This window comes from Carcharhinus amblyrhynchos, chromosome X (assembly GCF_965287045.1).
Source record: "Carcharhinus amblyrhynchos chromosome X, sCarAmb.v2.hapA, whole genome shotgun sequence".
Lineage (NCBI taxonomy): Eukaryota > Metazoa > Chordata > Chondrichthyes > Carcharhiniformes > Carcharhinidae > Carcharhinus > Carcharhinus amblyrhynchos.
Genome location: NC_137359.1, coordinates 9075333 through 9094014, shown reverse-complemented (window position 1 = coordinate 9094014; position 18682 = coordinate 9075333). Strand labels below are relative to the sequence as shown.

The 18682-nt window shown below is 48.1% G+C and overlaps 1 protein-coding gene across 1 annotated transcript in view; it reads right to left on the bottom strand.

Annotated features, from left to right (window-relative positions):
- The window catches only part of LOC145361946 (sterol O-acyltransferase 2-like), a 95783-nt gene that overhangs the window by 62634 nt on the left and 14467 nt on the right, over positions 1–18682 (bottom strand). The gene's annotated exons all lie outside the window — the stretch shown is intronic.

Below are 18682 nucleotides of genomic sequence, written 5' to 3'. Positions count from 1 at the left end.
TGCAATGTCCCCCTTAGGGCATATCTGGGCAAGTGCCAAAACTGAGAGCTGTCTCAGTCTAGTCAAGCAATAGCATGACATAGTCATTCTCACTGATTTGATTTATTATTGTCACATTTATTGGGATACACTGAAAAGTATTGTTTCTTGCATGCTATACAGACAAAACATACTGTTCATATAGTACATAGGAGAGAAGGAAAGGAGAGTGTGCAGAATAGAATGTTACAGTTTCAGATCAGGTGTAGAGAAAGATCAAGTTAATATTTGATTTATTATTGTCATGTATTGGGATACAGTGAAAAGTATTAAGAACATAAGAACATAAGAAATAGGAGCAGGAGTAGGCCATCTAGCCCTTCGAGCCTGCCCCGCCATTCAATAAGATCATGGCTGATCTGTCGTGGCTCAGTTCCACTTTCCCGCCCTCTCCCCATAACCCTTAATCCCCTCTCTTATCAAAAACCCATCAACCCGCGTCTTAAAAATATTTAGCGAGGCACCCTCCACCACTTCAACGGGCAGAGAATTCCAGAGATTCACCACCCTTTGAGTGAAGAAGTTCCTCCTCAACTCCGTTCTAAACCGCCCCCCCTTTATCTTGAGGCTGTGCCCCCTAGTCCTACTGTCTTTTTTGAGCGGGAAGAGTCTTTCCACCTCTATCCTATCCATCCCATTTATCATCTTATACGTCTCAATGAGATCTCCCCTCATTCTTCTAAACTCTAACGAGTACAAGCCTAGTTTATTCAGCCTCTCCTCATAGCTCAACCCCCTCAACTCCGGTATCAGCCTAATAAACCTCCTCTGCACTCCTTCCAAGGCCAAAATATCCTTGCGCAGGTGCGGCGCCCAAAACTGCACACAGTACTCCAGCTGCGGCCTCACCAATGCCCTATACAGCTGCAGCAAGACCTCCCTACTTTTATATTCAATCCCCCTCGCTATGAAGGCCAGCATCCCATTTGCCTTCCTGACCACCTGCTGGACCTGCAAGCTGGGTTTTTGCGACTCATGCACAAGGACCCCTAGGTCCCTCTGCACCGTCGCCTGCTGCAGTTTTTCGCCCCGTAAGTAATAATCCTTCCTACCATTATTCTTACCAAAGTGGACCACCTCACACTTGCCAACATTAAATTCCATTTGCCATTTCCTGGCCCATTCGCCCAGCCTATCTAGATCCTTCTGCAGACTCTCCACTCTATTGTTTCTTGCGTGCTATACAAAGAAAGCATACCGTTCAGAGAGTACATACGGGAGAAGGAAAGGAGAGAGTGCAGAATGTAGTGTTACAGTCATAGCTAGGTTGTAGAGAAAGATCAACTTAATATAAGGTAAGTCCATTCAAAAGTCTATTGGCAGCAGGGAAGAAGCTGTTCTTGAATTGGTTGGTACATGACCTCAGACTTTGTATCTTTTTCCTAATGGAAGAAGGTAGAAAAGAGAATGTCTGGGGTGTGTGGGGGTCCTTAATTATGCTGGCTGCTTTGCTGAGGCAGTGGGAAGTGTAGACAGAGTCAGTGGATGGGAAGCTGGTTTGCGTGATGGATTGGGCTATATTCACAATCCTTTGTAGTTTCTTGCAGTCTTGGGCAGAGCAGGAGCCCATACCAAGTTGTGGTACGTCTAGAAAGACGTATCTCACTGTTGTGGGAAAATCATCACTCAGAGTCAAATTTAAAGATTCAACATGTAGTTTATCGGACAAAGCTTTGGGAGAAGTGCTGGGCTCTCTGCAGTGCTCGCAGTCACCTTCTCAACTTTAAAATGGCAGCTGAGCTTCTTTTATACATTTTCAAATAGTGGACGAGTAAGGACATTAGCAGTTAGCACATCGTTATACATTTCGGAGAGTAGACAGATAAGGACATTAGTAGTTATCACATCGTTACACATTTTAGAGAGTAGACAAGTACGCACATTAGCAGTTCGCACATTGTTATACATTTATGCCCTTCTTTCAATGACTGATCTTGTTAACAAACCCATTGTTTTGTTTCTGTCTTGTCTCAAACTAAGGTGATCATGTGGGCCTCAAGGTCTGATTTATTTCTTGTGATAATTAGACACTAACAGGATTTAACTTGTTGTGCAATGTCTGTGCCTAAGTCAAAACATCTTAATGTCTTTTCACAGAATCCATTTTGTGCCAGGTAACCCTCTTGTATCTTTTAATTTCGGGTTTACTCCAACAGTTCCCCCTTTTGGTTAGGATTATGCTCTAATAATCCGATAGACCAATAATAGCAGCATTGTGGGTCCAGCAATTGATATGCCTGACCCATAACCGACAGGTCACATGTTCACAGATAGACTTCCACCTTCTCGCCCTTTCTTTCATTGTTGTCATCTTCCTCAGTGTCTTCGGGTGTTCCCATCAGACGTTCTTCCTCAGTGACGAAACTGACCCCGGCACAATCTGAGTCATCATGACTTTACAGCAGACATTAAGATATCCGACAATCAGGCAACAGACAATTATTATTACGAGAATAATCAGTCCATGCATTAAATAAGACCCCCAGGATCCCCCCAGCTAGTCCCCTTCTTGGGCCCTTGTCTAAAGTCATCGAGCTGCTTTCCTATGTCATTAATGGCTTGGGTGATGTTGTAGGATTCATCTGTAACATGCGTTATACATTTGTTTCCTGTTATTGTGCACACTCCTCCCTGCTGAGCTAACTGATAATCTACAGCATTGTGGGTCTGTTGTGTGTATATTCTTAACTCAGTCAGTTCTCGGTTTATGGCCTCCCGTGTCTTTGCTGTGCAGTTTTCCATGTTGGTTAATCCGCAGGTAAGAGAGTTTCTATTTTTGGCACTCATTACTCCTGCTGCTCCCCCCAGAGACAAGGCCCCAATGAGCCCATAGCCGTGTGACGATCCCACTGTGGCCGGGACCTCCCAATTGGCACAGAATTCCTTGTTGATGGCTCGGGTCACGATCTTTCTTTGGGAATGCCCTCTTTGAGGGCATGGAACAGTGAGTGGTCCTATTATCCCTACTGCAAAGAGGATTGGGAGGGTTGGTGTTGCTGTTGTGAAGGTGCTGTTGAGGAGGAACACAAATCCTTTCTTGGCTCGGTAACATTTAACATCCTGGTTATTGGTTTGTATATACCACCAATTGCTCGGTTCGCTTGACTTTCTGCCTGATCCTACGAACTGGTAAGTATCAAACATGTGGCTGAGCTGACATGAGTCCCATTACACTGACCACAAATGAATTGCCACCCCATGGTTACGTTCAGGCATCTTTGCTTGTTACAGGTACAAGTAAACTGGCCTCTGTTTGCCTGACAGCGCTGACGGACACACCGCGTCTGTATACAGGAAACATTCTTGGGGACCAAGGCATGTGCACATCCCCATCCCTGCCCCGAGAAACAAAGTGATTAGCTTGCTTCATCTGAGCATACTCTTCCTCCCACTCCCTGGAGCCCCCTGCACACAGGATCTGTGAAGTTTATTAGTTCCACACATCTTCCCTGTCTCCCCCTTTTTATATTTACCTGTTTGTCCTTTACAGGGTATGTCTGAGATATCCACTGTATGTAAGTCATGGAGGGTCCACCCAGGGGTGGCCACAAATAGGGCCTCTACAGATTGGGCTTGTGGGAACATACAGTTCGATTATCATGTAAATATACATGAGCCTTGTAAAATAAGTTATCTTCTAAATCTGTCAATCTTACAACCGTGACAACATAGAGTGATGTAATTATATACGTTATCTTAGACATGTTCATAACAGGTAAGTATTAATCTTATTACTCTATATTAACAACTTTCCAAAGGCTATATTGCCAATCCAAACATGTCAGTTAATCTTGCTTGTAGTTGTCACCTGGCTTGGGGAAAGCACTCTGGTCACTTTAAGGGTTACTTGTTAATATCAGTCATTCGTTTCTTTGTATAATTTCAGCTGGGTCCAATGTTTCCATAAACCTTTCCCCCTTATGTCCAGACAGACACAGGTAACTCCATTAATTATGACCTCATATGGCCCATTCCATTTTGGTGCCAATCCTGGTTTTTCAGGTAATGTTTTTACCAAGACGTGATTTCCCGCTGTTGGGACATCAGGGAGCATTTCAAGTTCTGTGCATCTCATTCTTCCTGATTATCCTTTACTAATTTACGCATCCTTTCTGTTGGGTGCTTAGTTCCAAAACATATTGTTTAATTTTGTCTTTTAGTGGGCCTACATTGGCCCCATCTGTTATGATGCTTTCTGGTAATTGCATCGCCCTTCCTGTCATTAGTTCATAAGGGATTAATCCAGTTGTCTGGTTTGTGGTAGCTTTTAACTTCATTAATATGAGGCAATACTTCTGTCCACATTTTTCCTGATGTTTGCGTGGCCTTGGCCAGGGCATTCTTAAGGGTTCTGTTCATACGTCAATCATTCCAGAACTTTGTGGGTGGTAAGGGATGTGGAGTTTTTATTTTATTCCCATCAATTGGCACACTGTTTTTACCACCTTCCCAGTGAAGTGCGTTCCTTGGTCCAAATCGATTTGTATGGGTATTCCCCACCGAGGGATTACCTCCTCCACCAATATTCTAGCCACTGTGATAGCAGTACAATTTCTGGTAGGGAACACTTCTACCCACCTGGTGAACTGGTCTATGATAACGAAACAATAAGTTTTGCTGTGAGATTGTGGTAGTGGCTGTATGAAATCTATTTGCAGATGTTCCCGGGGCCCCTTTGGTTGGGGCTGGTGTCCCATCTTAAATTTTATGGGTCAGTTGGGGTTGTATTGAGTGCATGTCACACATCGGTGACAATGTTGGGCTATGTCCCTTCCCATTCCTTTCCACCACCATTCTTTTCCTATACTACTTGCCATGTCCAGTTTGGGCTTAGTTCCGTTCCCGCTATTGTTGGCGGCTACTCTTTCTTGTTTTATCTTCATCTGAGATTTCTCCTCCCTCCCTCCGTGTACGCCACTATCCCATTCCACCAGCTTGTCATAATCCTGGGACATGATCACTCCCATTTTTAAGATGGTTTGGTGAGCGCTGGAGAGCCCATCCTTGAAAGCTTGAATAAAGGCTCAATCCCCACGGCCTGGGTTTGCTGGAATTCTTCTGAATTCCAATAACTATAGCTCCAGTCTACTCAGTCTTTCCTCAAAAGCCACCCCTCTCTACTCCGGAATCAACCTAGTGAATCTCCTCTGCACCCCTTCCAGTGTCAGTACATCCTTTCTCAAGTAATGAGACTAAAACTGTACACAGTACTCCAGGTGTGGCACCTTATACAGCTGCGACATAACCTTGCTGTTTTTAAACACCATCCCTCTAGCAATGAAGGATAAAATTCCATTTGCCCTCTTAATTACCTGCTGCACCTGCAAACCAACTCCTTGAGATTCCTGCCCAAGGACATCCAGGTCCCTCTGCACAGCAGCATGCTGCAATTTTTTACCATTTAAATAATAGTCCATTTTGCTGTTATTCCTACCAAAATGGATGACCTCACATTTACTAACTTTTTTTTATTTCAAAAATATACTTTATTCATAAAAAATCTCAATTAAAACATTGCAAACCTACATGTCTAAAAATTGCAAACAGTGCGGAAAAAAAAATTTTTTACAGTCCTTAACAAAATTACAGTCATTACATTTCAAAACTTAAAACTACATACATGCCTCAAATTTTACTGTGTGCCGTTATTGCTCAGATTGGCACACAGTTACACAGGTCGAGGGTATTCTGCAGTCCCTGGGCCCTCGGTCTGCCTCCGTTAAAAGGCCTTATAGTGTGGCCTTTCCCCATTGCGCCTTTGAGGCAGCTGCCCCAAGCTTCAGCGCGTCCCTCAGCACGTGGTCCTGGACCTTGGAATGTGCCAGTCTGCAACACTCAGCCGAGGACAGTTCTTTCAGCTGGAAAATCAAGTTTCGGGCGGACCAACCGTGCGTCCTTCACCGAGTTGATGACCTTCCAGCAGCAGTTGATATTTGTCTCGGTGCGCGTCCCCGGAAACAGCCCGTAGAGCAGAGTCCTGCATCACCGAGCTGCTCGGGATGAACCTCGACAAATACCACTGCATCTCACTCCAGACCTTCTTTGCAAAGGCACATTCCACAAGGAGGTGTGCAACCGTCTCATCAGCCCCGCAGCTGCTTCGAGGGCAGCGTGCGGTGCTGTTGAGACGTCGAGCGTGCATGAAGGATCTGACGGGGAGTGCCCTTCTCACCACCAGCCAAGCCAGATCTTAGTGCTTGTTTGTCAGTTCTGGTGATGAGGCGTTCTGACAGATGACACTGACAGTCTGCTCAGGGAACCATCCGACAGGATCCGCCGTCTCCTTTTCTCTCAGGGCCCCAAGGACATTACGCGCTGACCACTGCTTGATCACCATGTGGTCAAAGGTGTGTTTGCGGAAGAATTTCTCCACGAAGGACAGGCGCTGCGGTACAGTCCAACTACTCAGAGTGTTCCGCGGCAGTGTGGCCAGACCCATCCTCCGCAACACTTGGGACAGGTAGAACCTCAAAAAGTAGTGGCACTTGCTGTTAGTGTACCGAGGATCTACACACAACTTGATGCAGCCGCACACAAAGGTGGCCATCAGGATGAGGGCGGCGTTGGGAACGTTTTTCTCTCCATTCTCTGGAGATTTGTGCATCACCTCCCTCCGGATGTGATCCATCTTTGATCTCCAGATAAATTTGAAGATGGCCTGCGTCACTGCTGCAGCGCAGGATTTAGGGAGAGGCCAGACCTGCGCCATGTACAACAACACGGACAGCACCTTGCACCGGATCACCAGGTTTTTCCCTGTTATGGAGAGCGAGCGTTGCTCCCACAAGCCCAGTTTTTGCCTGGCTTTCGAGATGCGCTCGTCCCAGTTTTTGGCACATGCCCCTGCCGCTCCAAACCATATCCCCAGCACCTTCAGGTAATCTGCCCTGACGGTAAAGGGGACAAAGAATCTGACAGCCCAGTTCCCAAATAACATGGCCTCGCTCTTACCCTGGTTGACTTTGGCTCCCGAGGCCAGCTCGAACTGCTCGCAGACCTGGAGGAGCCTTGATGTTGCCTTTGATGGTTTCTCACCAGAACGATGGAGACTCAAAGAAGGGTTTCTCGGTTCTCCAACCGTGGTAAACCCTCTTGAGTTCCTTGAGGTTCTCTGGGGTCAATAGTTCTACATTTAGCTTCCAGGACCCCCTGCCCACTTTCTGGTTTCCCTCCAGCTGACAGTCAGCCAGCAGGAGGCAGTGGTCAGAAAAGAACACCGGCTTGACGTCATTGGGCCTGACCGTGAGCGTGCGGGACACAAACGTGAAGTTGATCTAGGAGCGGACAGACCCGTAGGGCCGCGACCACGTGTACCTACGAGGCCCTCCGTCTGTTGGGTTGCTGAAGATGTTGAGCAGCTTGGCATATTTACCAACATTGTACTCCATCTGCCAGACCCTCGCCCACTCATTTAGATTATCTATATCCCTTTTAGACTTTCAGCACCCTCTGCACACTTTGCTCTGCCACCCATCTGCGAATTTTGACACATGGTATCAGGTTAAAGAAGGAAACCTCCTGCTGGTTACCGCATGCTGTCCCCCTCCCAGCTGATGAATCGGGACTCCCCCATGTTGAACACCATTTGGAGGAACCATTGAGGGTGGCAAGGGCACAGAATGTACTCTGGGTGGGGGAATTCCATGTCTGAGGCTTGGGGCAAACAGTGAAGGAAAAGCTGACTCAACTCTGACCTCACCAATGCAACTGGTGTCCACAACAGTATTGGAGTGATCGCTGCACTGTCCTTGTGAAAATGAAGCCCTCAGCATTATGTTGCATTAACACCCTGCTGAGAAATCCACAACAAATCTCAAAGCTTAACCCATAGGGCAATGTGGGCCATCAGCAGTAAGTAACATATCCCTCACTCTATCATTACCACCAAGACAGCGGATCAAAACTGCTTCAATGAAGAATGCAGGAGGACATGCCAGGAGCAGCACTAGACGTAACTAAAAATGAGGTTTACCACAACACAGGACTACATGCATGCCAGACAGTATAAGCAACAAATAATAGAGCTAAGCGATCCCCCAACCAACAGATCAGAACAAAGCTCTGCTATCCTGCCACATCCAGCTGTGAATGGTGGTGGACAATTAAACAACTCACTGGAGGAGGAGGCTCCACAAATATCCCCATCCTCAATGATGGAGGAGCCCAGTACATCAGTGCAAAAGATAAGGCTGAAGCATTTGCAACAATCTTCGGCCAGAAGTGCCAAATGGATGATCCATCTCTGCCTCCTCCAATGGTCCCCACCACCATCTCAGTTGCCAATCTCCAGCTAATTTGTTTCACTTCACATGATATCAAGTGGAGTGGAGGCACTGGATAATGCAGAGGCAATGGGCCCTGATAACATTCCGGCAATAGTCATGAAGACTTGACCTCCAGAACTTGCCGCTCCCCTCGCCAAGCTCTTCCAGTACAGTTACAACACTAACATCTACCCAACAATGTGGAAAATTGCCCAGGTGTTTCCTGTACACAAAAAAACAGAACAAATCCAACCTGGCCGATTACCGCCCAGTCAGTCTACTCTCCATCATCAGTAAAGTGATGGAAGGGAGTCGTTGACAGCGCTATCAAGCAGCACCTGCTCAGCAATAACCTGCTCAGTGACGCCCAGTTTGGGTTTCACCAGGGTCACTCAGCTCCTGACCTCATTACAGCCTTGGTACAAACATGGACAAAAGAGCTGAATTCCAGAGGTGAGGTGAGAGTGACAGCCCTTAACATCAAGACAGAGTGTGGCATCAAGGAGCCCGAGTAAAACTGGAATCAATGGGTATCGGGGGCAAACTCTCTGCTGGTTGGAGTCATACCTGGTACATAGGGAGATGGTTATGGTGGGTGGAGGTCACTCATCGCAACTCCAGGACATCTCTACAGGTGTTCCTCAGGGTTAGTGTCCGAGACCCAACCATCTTCAGCTGCTTCATCAATGACCAGCCCTCCATCATGAGGTCAGAAGTGGGGATGTTTACCAATGATTGCACAATGTTCAGACCATTTGTGATTCCTCAGATATTGAAGCAATCCATGTCCACCTAACCTGCACTTCTTTGGACTGTGGGAGGAAACCGGAGGAAACCCACACAGATACGGGGAGAATATGCAGACTCAGACAGTAACCCAAGCCAGGAATCAAACCCAGGTCCCTGGTGCTGTGAGGCAGCAATGCTAACTACTGTGCCGCCTCAAAATCTCCTGCTCCTTAGCTTACATCTACACCCCCTGGTTATTGCCCTCTCTAGTCGGGAAACGTTTTTTCAGATCCACCCTCTCTCTGTCCCCTTGAATTTTGAATCGCCTGAAGAGATTGAAGGTGTATGTGGACACAAGATCATTCATTCTCCTGGCAACCAAGGAGAATTCAGTCAGCACAGCTTCTGCTTCCAAAGCCACTCAGTCTGTGCCACCCAGTGCTGCCTCCATCCTGCTCCTTATCCCAGAGCTCTTCTCACAGTTAATGCAGGTGGACTAAATGCACTGCACTCGACTCAGAGCATGTTCCAGATAGTTTAAAGTTTATTTATTAGTGTCACAAGTAGGCTTACATTAACATGGCAATGAAAATCCCCTAGTTACCACACTCCGACACCTGTTCGGGTGCACTGAGTGAGAATTTAGCATGGCCAATACACCTAATCAGCACGTCTTTCGGACTGTGGGAGGACCTGGAGGAAACCCACGCAGACATGGGGAGAACGTGCAAACTCCACACAGACAGTGACCCAAGCTGAGAATCGAACCCAGGTCCCTGGCGCTGTGAGGCAGCAGTGCTAACCATGATAGTAGCACAATCCATTTCATATTGTGAGTTGTATTGCGACTTGTTTGGACAACAACATTTGAAATTGTTAAACGTACAAATTCCACTTGGCAGCGATCTGATTTCTAGGTACCATCAAGGTCAATGGATCATCAGTTCTAAAGGAGTTAATAATTACCTCAATCTCTCGATTACTACAGCACTGGAGTTTCATGGCACTGGGATTTTTCTTAAGCGTCTTTGAGATTATTGGAGACACTAATGGTGTCTCTAGTGGTGTTCCACAGGGCTCTGTACTGGAACCTCTGCTCTTTGTGATATATATAAATGATTTGGAAGAAGGTGTAACTGGTGTGATCAGCAAGTTTGTGGACGACACAATGATGGCTGGACTTGCGGAGAGCGATAAACATTGTCAGAGAATACAGGATATAGATAGGCTGGAAAATTGGGCGGAGAAATGGCAGATGGAATTTAATCTAGATAAATGCAAAGTGATGCAGGTGGAGAAGGTGGTGAAGAAGGCAAATTACATGCTTGCCTTTATAGGACGGGGTATAGAGTATAAAAAGTGGTGTCTGATGTTACAGCTGGATAGAATGCTGGTTAGGCCACATTTGGAGCACTGCATCCAGTTCTGGTCGCCACACTACCAGAAGGATGTGGAGGCTTTGGAGAGAGTACAGAAAAGGTTTACCGGGATGTTGCCTGATATGGAGGGTCTTAGCTATGAGGAGAGATTGGGTAAACTGGGATTGTTCTCCCTAGAAAGACAGAGAATGAGGGGAGACCTAATAGAAGTGTATAAAATTATGAAGGGTATAGATAGGGTGAACTGTGGGAAGCTTTTTCCCCAGGTCACAGGTTCAAGGTGGGGGGGTGCGAGGTTTAACTCAAATATCAGAGGGATGTTTTTTACACAGTGGGTGGTGGGGGTCTGGAATGCACTGCCAAGTAGGGTGGTGGAGGCGGACACGCTGGGATCATTTAAGTCTTATCTGGATAGTCACATGAACAGACTGGGAATGGAGGGATACAGAAGAATGGTCCAGTTGGACCAATGAGCGGCGCAGGCTTGGAGGGCCGAAGGGCCCGTTTCCTGTGCTGTACTGTTCTTTGGAGGAGCTGAGCTCATTCTCTTTGAGGCAGAGAAGGTGAGAAGGACAGTTCGTCAGTGTTCAAAACTATGAGAGGTTTTGATTAAGCGACAGTTCCCACTGGCACAGGCTTTCGCTGACATCAATTTTAGATTCGTAAAAGAATCAGAACCAGGCACAGGTGGGGAGGAAGACCTTCTTATTCACAGCTCATTGTGATATACTAGAACACAAGAGATAGGAACAATTGTGGACCATTCAATGCCATTTTGCATCCCACTCCCCATCTCCCTGGATTCCCTGAGGCACTAAAAGTCTGTCTATCTCGGTCTTAAATCTATTCAATGGTGGAGCATCCACAACTCTTTGGGATAGAGAATTCCAAAGATTCACCACCCTTTGAATGAAGACATTTCTTCTCATCTCAGTCCTAAATGGTCGGCCCCTTATCCTGAAACTGTGTCCCGTGTTCTAGATTCCCCAGTCAGGGGGAAACAATATCTGTGTTTATCCTGTCAAACCCCATCAGAATGTTTCCATATGATCACCTCTCATTCTTCGATACTCCAGAGAATATCCACCCAATCTATTCAGTTTCTCATCCCAGGAACCAATCTAGTGAATCTTCACTCTACTGTCTCCAATGCAACTCTATCCTTCCTTAAATATGGAGACCAAAACTGCACACACTATTCCAGATGTAGTCTGACCAAAACTCTGTATAATTGTAACAAGATTTCTTTATTCTTTCTATTCCAATCCCCTTGTAATAAAGTTCAGCATGCTACTTGTCTTCCTCACTGCCTGCTGTATCTGTAAATTAGCTCTTCATTCCTTGTACAGGCACACAAGTCTCCTTAAATATCTGGCACAGTCTCTGGAAGGAAATGTCTGAAAGGGCACTTTGAGTTGACACAGCCAGAAAGAATACTGGATAAATACTGGAAAAGGGAACATTTGCAGAGGGATGGGGAAAGAGTAGGAGGAATGAGTGGGATGAATTGGACAGTACTCTCAGAGCAGTAGCCCAGACACGATGCACCAACCTTTCTCCTGCTGCCTGAATGATTTGACCAGGTGTGTGCCAATGAAGACCACACCCTTTCCCCATTTCCCTGCCTGCGGGCATTAAAGTGTATTCCATGCCGATGAAGTGACTCCCTCCTCTGGCCAGTTATGGAAACTGCTACTCAAATTTACACACTGTTTCATTATTTCTATCAGATCAAGTGCTGGGCACGCGCATTCCCCCCCAAACCCCCACGCGCATTTCCCCCCAAACCCCCACGCGCATTCCCCCCCAAACCCCCACGCGCATTTCCCCCCCAAACCCCCACGCGCATTCCCCCCCAAACCCCCACGCGCATTCCCCCCCATGCCCCCACGCGCATTTCCCCCCAAACCCCCACGCGCATTCCCCCCCAAACCCCCACGCGCATTTCCCCCCAAACCCCCACGCGCATTTCCCCCCAAACCCCCACGCGCATTCCCCCCCAAACCCCCACGCGCATTCCCCCCCAAACCCCCACGCGCATTTCCCCCCCAAACCCCCACGCGCATTCCCCCCCAAGCCCCCACGCGCATTCCCCCCCATGCCCCCACGCGCATTTCCCCCCAAACCCCCACGCGCATTCCCCCCCAAACCCCCACGCGCATTCCCCCCCAAACCCCCACGCGCATTCCCCCCCAAGCCCCCACGCGCATTCCCCCCCAAACCCCCACGCGCATTCCCCCCCATGCCCCCACGCGCATTTCCCCCCAAACCCCCACGCGCATTCCCCCCCAAACCCCCACGCGCATTTCCCCCCCAAACCCCCACGCGCATTCCCCCCCAAACCCCCACGCGCATTCCCCCCCAAACCCCCACGCGCATTTCCCCCCCAAGCCCCCACGCGCATTTCCCCCCAAACCCCCACGCGCATTTCCCCCCCAAACCCCCACGCGCATTCCCCCCCAAACCCCCACGCGCATTCCCCCCCAAACCCCACGCGCATTTCCCCCCATGCCCCCACGCGCATTCCCCCCAAACCCCCACGCGCATTCCCCCCATGCCCCCACGCGCATTCCCCCCAAACCCCCACGCGCATTCCCCCCATGCCCCCACGCGCATTTCCCCCCCAAGCCCCCACGCGCATTCCCCCCCAAGCCCCCACGCGCATTGCCCCCACGCGCATTCCCCCCCAAACCCCCACGCGCATTCCCCCCCAAGCCCCCACGCGCATTCCCCCCCCATGCCCCCACGCGCATTCCCCCCCATGCCCCCACGCGCATTCCCCCCCATGCCCCCACGCGCATTCCCCCCCATGCCCCCACGCGCATTCCCCCCATGCCCCCACGCGCATTCCCCCCCATGCCCCCACGCGCATTCCCCCCCAAGCCCCACGCGCATTCCCCCCCATGCCCCCACGCGCATTCCCCCCCATGCCCCCACGCGCATTCCCCCCATGCCCCCACGCGCATTCCCCCCCAAGCCCCCACGCGCATTCCCCCCCAAGCCCCCACGCGCATTCCCCCCATGCCCCCACGCGCATTTCCCCCAACCCCACGCGCATTCCCCATGCCCCCACGCGCATTCCCCCCCAAACCCCCACGCGCATTTCCCCCCATGCCCCCACGCGCATTCCCCCCAAACCCCCACGCGCATTCCCCCCATGCCCACACGCGCAATCCCCCCAAACTCCCACGCGCATTCCCCCCATGCCCCCACGCGCATTCCCCCCCAAGCCCCCACGCGCATTCCCCCCAAGCCCCCACGCGCATTCCCCCCCAAGCCCCCACGCGCATTCCCCCCCAGGCCCCCACGCGCATTCCCCCCATGCCCCCACGCGCATTCCCCCCATGCCCCCACGCGCATTCCCCCCCAAGCCCCCACGCGCATTCCCCCCCAAGCCCCCACGCGCATTCCCCCCCATGCCCCCACGCGCATTCCCCCCCATGCCCCCACGCGCATTCCCCCCCATGCCCCCACGCGCATTCCCCCCCAAGCCCCCACGCGCATTCCCCCCCATGCCCCCACGCGCATTCCCCCCCATGCCCCCACGCGCATTCCCCCCCATGCCCCCACGCGCATTCCCCCCCAAGCCCCCACGCGCATTCCCCCCATGCCCCCACGCGCATTTCCCCCCAAACCCCCACGCGCATTCCCCCATGCCCCCACGCGCATTCCCCCCATGCCCATTCCCCCCCATGCCCCCACGCGCATTCCGCCCCTATGTGCATTGTGCTCCCATGTGCCTTCACCCCCCCCCCCCCGCGCGCATTTCCCCCAAACACCCTCTCCACGTCCACTCTGTCCAGGGCCTCGCAGTATCCTGTAAGTTTCAATAAGATCCCCCCTCATCCTCCTAAATTCCAACAAGTACACACCTAGAGTCCTCAACCGTTCCTCATACGACAAGCTCTTCATTCTGGGGATCATTCTTGTGAACAGCCTCTGGACCCTTTCCAAGGCCAGCACATACTTCCTTAGATATGGGGCCTAAAACTGCTCACAATATTCCAAATGGGGTCTGACCAGAGCCTTATACAACTTCAGAAGTACATCCCTGCTCTTGTATTCTCGCCCTCTCGACATGAATGCTAACATTGCATTTGCCTTCCTAACTGCCGACTGAACCTGCACGTTAATCTTAAGAGAATCTTGAACAATGATTCCCAAGTCCCTTTGTGTTTCTGATTTCCTAAGCATTTTCCCATTTAGAAAATAGTCTGTGCCTCCATTCCTCCCTCCAAAGTGCATAACCTCACACTTTCCCACATTGTATTCCATCTGCCACTTCTTCGCCCACTCTCCTAACCTGTCTAAGTCCTTCTGCAACCCCCCTGCTTTCTCAATACTACATGTCCCTCTACATATCTTTGTATCATCTGCAACTTAGCAACAGTGCCTTCAGTTTCCTTCCTCCAAATAGTTCATGTATATTGTGAAAAGTTGTGGTCCCAGCACCGATCCCTGAGGCACACCACTAATCACCGGCTGCCACCCTGTAAAAGATCCCTTTATCCCCACTCTCTGCCTTCTGCCAGTCAGCCAATCCTCTCTCCATGCCAGGATCTTAGCCTTAACACAATGGACACTTATTTAACAGTCTCCTTACACGGCACCTTGTCAAAGGCCTTCTGGAAATCTAAATAAATCACGTCCACTGGCTCTCCTTTATCTAACTTCCTTGTTACCTCCTCAAAGAACTCTATCAGATTTGTCAGACATGACCTTCCCTTGACAAAGCCGTGCTGACTCAGGCCTACTTTATCATGCACTTACAAGCACTCCACGATCTCATCTTTAATAATGAACTCTAAAATCTTGCCAATGACTGAAGTCAGGCAAACCGGCCTATTACTTCCCATCTGCTGCATCCCTCCCTTCTTAAACAGCAGTGTTACATTAGCTACTTTCCAGTCCTCTGATACCGTCCCTGCCTCCAGTGATTCCTGAAAGATCACCACCCATGCCTCCACAATTTCCTCAGCTATCTCTTTTAGAACCCTGGAGTGTAGTCCATCCGGTCCAGATAGTTTATCCACCTTCAGAGCTTTCAGTTTCCCCAAACCTTCTCCTTAGTGATACCCTCTGACTCTCCTGGAGCTTTGGCATCCCACTAGCATCTTCCACCATGAAGACTGATGCAAAGTAACTATTCATAAGAGCATAAGAACTAGGAGCAGGAATAGGCCATCTGGCCCCTCAAGCCTGCTCCGCCATTCAATAAGATCATGGCTGATCTTTGCGTGGACTCAGATCCACTTCCTCGCCCGCTCACCATAACCCTTAATTCCTTTACTGTTTAAAAATGTATCTATCCTTGCCTTAAAAAACATTCAATGAGGTAGCCTCAACTGCTTCACTGGGCAGGGAATTCCACAGATTCACAATCCTTTGTGTGAAGAAATTCCTCCTCATTCAGTCCGAAGCAGCAGTCCTTATTTTGAGGCCATGCCCCCTAGTTCTAGTTTCACCTCCCAGTGGAAACAACTTCCCTGCTTCTATCTTATATGTTTTCTATAAGGTCTCCCCTCATTCTTCTGAATTCCAATGAGTCCCAGTCTACTCAGTCTCTCCTCATAAGCCAACCCTCTCAACTCCAGAATCAACCCAGTGAATCTCCTCTGCGTCCCCTCCAGTGTCAGTACATCCTTTCTCAAGTAAGGAGACCAAAACTGTACACAGTACTCCATGTGGCCTCACCGGCACCTTATACAGCTGCAACATAACCTCGCTGTTTTTAAACACCATCCCTCTAGCAATGAAGGATAAAATTCCATTTGCCTTCTTAATTACCTGCTGCACCTGCAAACCAACTCCTTGAGATTCCTGCACAAGGACATCCAGGTCCCTCTGCACAGCAGCATGCTGCAATTTTTTACCATTTAAATAATAGTCCATTTTGCTGTTATTCCTACCAAATGGATGACCTTACATTTACCAACATTGTACTCCATCTGCCAGACCCTCGCCCACTCACTTAGATTATCTATATCCCTTTGCAGACTTCCATTGTCCTTTGCACACTTTGCTCTGCCACCCATCTTAGTGTTATCTACAAATTTTGACACACTACACTTGGTACCCAACTCCAAATTATCTATGTAAATTGTAAACAATTGCGGTCCCAACACTGACCCCTGAGGGACACCACTAGTCACTGATTGCCAACCAGAAACACACCCATTTACCCCCATTCTTTGCTTTCCATTAGTTAACCAATCCTCTATCCATGCTAATACTCCCTGTAACACCATGCACCTTTATCTTATGTAGTAGTCTTTGGTGCGGCACATTGTCAAAATGCCTTCTGGAAATCCAGATACACCACATAAACAAGTTCCCCATTGTAGCCTGCACATGTAATGTTCTCAAAGAATTCCACCAAATTAATCAAACATGACCTTCCCTCCACAAACCTATGTGTCTTACCAGTGGGACAATTTATATCCAGATGTCTCGCTATTTCTTCCTTGATGATAGATTCAAGCATTTTCTCCGACTGCAGAAGTTAAACTAACCGGCCTATAGTCACCCATCATCTTTTGTCTACCTCCTTTCTCTTAAACAGTAGTGTCACATTTGCTATTTTCCCAATCTGCAGGAACCACCCAAGTCCAGTGAATTTTGGTAAATTACTAGTGCATTTGCTATTTCTCCCACCATCTCTTAGAACCCTGGGTTGCATTCCATCAGGACCAGGAGATTGGTCTACCTTTAGCCCCATTAACTTGCCCAACACTACTACTTTCATGATAATAGTAGTAGTTCTCACCTCTTTGTATATCAGTTTTTGGCGTGTTATTTGTGTCTTCCCCTGAAGACTGACAAAATATCTGTTCAATGCCTCAGCCATTTTCTCATTTCCAGTTATTACATCCCCCTTTTCATCTTCTAAATGAAGAATGTTTGCTTTAGCCACTTTTTTTTTAATATTTGTAGAAACCTTTGCTATCTGTTTTTATATTCTGAGCTAGTTTACTCATAATCCATCTTACCTTTCAAAAAGTGTGGCTTTGTTGACCTTTAATGATTTCCCAATCCTCCTAGGTTCCCACCAATCTTTGCCACTTTGATATCCTCCTCTGCTATTACTTTGTTTCCTATTATTTCTCCAGCAGTCCGATGGATATTTTTGCCTTGCTCTCGCATATTTAAAAAGCTAGGAAGAGGTTTTTTCCCCCCATATTACTAGCTAGCACTCATTTCATCTTATTGCTTTTTTAAAATTTGTCCTCTGCTTGATTATTTGTATGCTTTTCTCTTGTTTTTATGCTGTCCTTGTCCTCTCCTTAGGAATGATTTCTGTGGTGCCACCCAAATACCATTGCTGTTCCACTATCTTCCCTGCTCATCTCCCTTTCCAATCAACTCTGGCTAACTCTTCCCTCATGTCTTTGTAGTTACCTTTATTTAGTTGTAATACCATTACATCTGATTCCAGTTTCTCCCTCTGAAACTGCAGGGTGAATTCTATCATATTGTGGTCATTGCTCCCTCAGGGTTCCTTCCACTAGTTCGTTCCCTAATCAAGTCTGCCTCATTACATATCACCGAATCCAGAGTTGCCTGTTCCCTAGTAGGCTCTGTCACAAGCTGCTCCAAGAACAAAACATCTTAGACATTCCACAAATTCCTTTTCTTGGGATTCATTACTACCTGGTTTTCCCAGTCCACCTGCATATTGAAGTTCCCCTTGATTATTGTAATATTGTTTGTCTTTTCCATTCTAAAATATTTTCTGCCCCATATCCTGTCTACTGCAAGGGGGGCTGGACATCAAGGTTTTTTTAAACCTTTGCAATTCCTCAACTTACCCAGAGATTCTGTGCCTCTAAACCCCCTCCCAGAGGACAAATGTGACATTTAAAAAGCAAATTGTTAAAAGGCAAGATTTTATTAAATAAAACATTGCAAGGACAAACCCCAAATTTCATAAGCAACACCAATTTATCATAAAAGAATCATTTACTGATTTTAGACACTTTCTGTTCATGGAATTTAAATATATACTTGCATTATTTTCCCAGTAAAAAAATACATAGTGCTTATGGAGTGGTGTAAAATTGCATGGACTCTGTGTCCACACTGAGTCAGAGCCAGAGACACCTGAAGGGCTTTGCATTGCCTCCAAAATATCCTGACCCTGTACTTAACAGGGAAATTTTAAAAAAAGAGAATATTAAATTAAACAATTGAAGAGGAATAGCAGGACAGTGACCTTTGAACTGTTCAGGAACATTTCTGCAGTGCTGATATGTAAAGAAATATTTAAAAACC